Raw genomic sequence first — 3,776 nt, forward strand, 5'->3', positions numbered from 1 at the left:
ACAAGACTGTTTAAATGTCATTCCACCTACCCTGTTGTTTGTTCAGTGGTGGAAGAACAAGTAGTAAAAATACACAAGTTACACAAGTAATTCAAGCAATAAGAAATATATTATTTTGAGAGTCAAAAGATTTAGCAGCCTTCCTCCAGAGTCCATCAGCCTGAGGTTCCATAATGTGGGCATGGGAGCTTGTAGCTATAACTTCACCTATAGGCTACTGTCTACACAATGGAACTATACCCAGTTAGATACATTTGAAATGCACACGTAAACAGTAATTAGACCTCAAAGTGTGTTGGCCTAAACTATGGTTTGCGCACTTTGCAACCATACAATGCAGACAATATTATTGTCGCCTGTATGCTGCCTGCATATACATACTACGTACAGTAGATGTCAGCATATGCACATTCCACAGTCATTCTGCTATAGGCTACTCTGTAGCGTGACTAATGTAACATGTGGAAGTTAACTGAGTAGAATGTATGTATAACCGGAAACCCATAATCAAACCGCGCCCATTGTCACAGGCTCACAGCCAGGGTCTGTGTTTGTTTGTAGGCTAGTTTGTCAACAGAATTAAGATGTGGAGGATATATCCGACGCTAATAAGCCTACTCAAATATCGTTCCCAAATCTGTGCCATTGGAAGTTGGAAGTCACAGTCTGGCACAAATAGTAAAAATACGAGCTGTGTCTTCTGGAGACTGCATGGATACTAGTCTGAGGAGATGGGATGGAAACAGATCCGACTAATGAGCAAATGAGGCCGACATTGTAAGTTACGTAACTAAAGTTATAATTGTCATTGTGTAGGCTATCCACTGCATGACTGAAAATAACTAACAATATACCAAATTAGTCAGAAAGGGTGCATGAAGAGTGGGCACAACATTAAAAAAAATCCAGTAATACGCATGCCAGCTAAGTATTCCCATGTTTGTGCCCACTCTTCGAGGTGCCCAGTTTTCCCTAGGTCCCAGAATGTTTTGGTCCTCAGTGTGCACCCTTAGTGCCCTGCCAAATAAAATAGCCTAGTCTAACTGTTATGTCCAAAACAAATCCATGTGTACTGCATTCTGTTGTTGTAGGCATTATAAGCTCAAGCACCTTAATTGTTAGCCCCTCTCGGGACCCTCGTAAAAGGTTTCTGACAAATGTCAGAAACCTTTTACGAGGGTTCCGAGAGGGGCTACTTAATTGTAGCCATACAGACATGTTGTAAGTTGAATAGCCCGCCGGGCACCGGTCTACTTGCCAGTGGTGAAAAAAGTACTCACAATTTTATAAAAGAATCAATACTGCACTATAGAAGTAGGCCTACTCTGTTAGCCTACAAGTAATCGCCTGGGTGATGGCAGACTGCTGGGCGAGCGCTGGGCGCTTTGGCATGGGTCAGATCATGTGTCTTGAGTGTACAGGTTTGATGAGGTCATATCAACCTATGGAATGTCAGAACAGGTCAGCTCCATATATGGAGATCTAAGGGTGGCAGCGGGGGAAGTGTCTTGAGTGTACAGGGTTTGATGAGAGCCCAGGTAGGGCCGGGCCTTAATGTTCGGGCCTAAAAGGCGAGGTCACGTGCACGCATCAGTCTGGGTGTGGGAGACTGCTGGGCGAGCGCTGGCGCTTTGTCATGGGGGGTCAGATCAACACATGGAATGATTTCTGTACTGGCCATATATGGAGCGTGTCTTGAGTGTATATAGGGTTTGATGAGGTCATATCAACATTCGTTGCTGTCGGGAGGAAACCTCATAACTCCATTTTTGATATTTTGGCATAAATCAGTGCTTTTGAACACTCTTTACGTCTGTGTGTTTCGAAAATATTGAACCAATGGAAAGTAGTAAAAAGTGCTTTGGACAAAACCTCTTAACTCCATTGGACCCTCAAAATGTCTGCTAACTTTGTTCACACTTGTTCAGACACACATTCTATTTTTAGGCCACACTTGGAAGGAGCAATCCTGTGCAAATTCAGTTTCTACGAGAACATGGGTCCCATTTAATAATGGGCTCCATGTTCTTGATGAGATAGAGGAGAGGAAGGATGTGGTTGCGGAGTCGGGTGAGAGAGAGGGACGGACTCCAGGGAGGGTAGAGAGGAGAGAATAGAGGATGAGAGGGAGGAGGGGTGTGTGTGAATTTGTGTGAAACAGAGAAGAGGGCGGGGGTAGCAGTGATGATGGCCCATCATCGTCTTGGACTAGGTGTCTTTGGTTGTGAGCCTTTCACATTGAAATGGAGCCTGACTGCAGTTAACTGGAGGAGAGCTGTGAGGATGGTTTTCACCACTACAAGACAAAGGGGAGGTGTTACTACTTTCAGGCTGCACTCTTCTTTAAAGTGACCTTTTGAGAATACATTGGAGTAGGATCCTAACTAAGAGATAATACACCTTATAATCTTGTGAATTTGTTGACTATTTATTTTCACAAAGTAATTATTTTAATTAGTAACAAGACTGTTTAAATGTCATTCCACCTACCCTGTTGTTTGTTCAGTGGTGGAAGAACAAGTAGTAAAAATACACAAGTTACACAAGTAATTCAAGCAATACATTCAATTTGATTAATTATACTGCTATACATACTATAATACTAGCAGTAAACAAATACACAAATCACAGTTTCTCAGTCCTTGGTCTAATCTTAAATGTTTACCATACTTTTTATTGTGTGACCACTTTGGAGTGAGCATATCTGTATATCTGGTGGGAGGAGGGAGGGTGGAGGACACATGTTAGACTGTGATTGGTGGAGAGATGGTTCTATTGTTCTCTTAGTCTATCATTCAAAGCAGTTAGTGGCTCTCTGGTATAAGAAGACTTGGTCTGTGTCATTTCTCCACAACTCCTCCAGGATCATTTCGGATCACATCTGACTGTGGACTGCAGACTTCAGGTGAAGATGGACTCTCTTGAACCCACCAGGGACATTTCTGCTGAACAGGAGGAACCCAAAGACCTTGGTATGTTACTTAACCTCCCTTTTCACTCCCACTGTTCTGTTTTTATTCCCTCAATATTCTCAATAATTGTATTGTTAGCTTAGTCATTTTATTATGAGCTTATATAGCTTTGCTATAGAACATTTGTGTTTTGCATCACAGCAACAACCAAATATTTGTAGTATTATTTAAGGATTAAGTAATCACTTAATCCCTATATGTTAGTCATGCTAAGGTTTTTAACACAATTGTTGGTTAGCTACATGACAGGGATTTGTTGCACAACAATTACTTTTAAGTCTACCTATCAACAATCTTTATTTTGTATTTGTTTCCAATCCAGTGTCCCATCAACAGTCTGATGACTGCCCTGGCCTACCAGCGGTGAATGAACAAAGAAGCATGACAAAGAAAAAACACCATTGCTGTGATCAGTGTGGAAAACGCTTCCCTAACATATCCCAACTTGAATGCCACCAGAGAATTCATACTGGAGATAAACCATATGGATGTGATCAGTGTGGACAACACTTCTCTCAAATGTCCAGCATTAAAAGACACCAGAGAATTCATACTGGGGAGAAACCCTATGGATGTGATCAGTGTGGACAACACTTCTCTCTAATGTCCAGCCTTAAAAGCCACCAGAGAATTCACACTGGAGAGAAACCCTATGGATGTGATCAATGTGGACAACACTTCTCTAAAATGTCCAGCCTTAAAACACACCAGAAAATTCACACTGGAGAGAAACCCTATGGGTGTGATCAGTGTGGACAACACTTCTCTACAATGTCAATACTTAAAAAACACCAGAGAATTCAT

At 41.8% G+C, this 3,776-nt stretch overlaps 1 long non-coding RNA gene across 1 annotated transcript; it reads left to right on the top strand.

Annotated features, from left to right (window-relative positions):
- The first annotated feature begins 654 nt into the window (after positions 1 to 654).
- On the top strand, positions 655 to 3,459 carry LOC306942587. Its single transcript, XR_013792317.1, has 3 exons — positions 655 to 777; positions 2,864 to 2,972; positions 3,295 to 3,459. It is a non-coding gene; the product is annotated as an uncharacterized lncRNA (long non-coding RNA).
- The last annotated feature ends 317 nt before the right edge of the window (positions 3,460 to 3,776 follow it).

This window comes from Electrona antarctica (genome assembly GCF_951216825.1).
Source record: "Electrona antarctica genome assembly, chromosome: 2".
Lineage (NCBI taxonomy): Eukaryota > Metazoa > Chordata > Actinopteri > Myctophiformes > Myctophidae > Electrona > Electrona antarctica.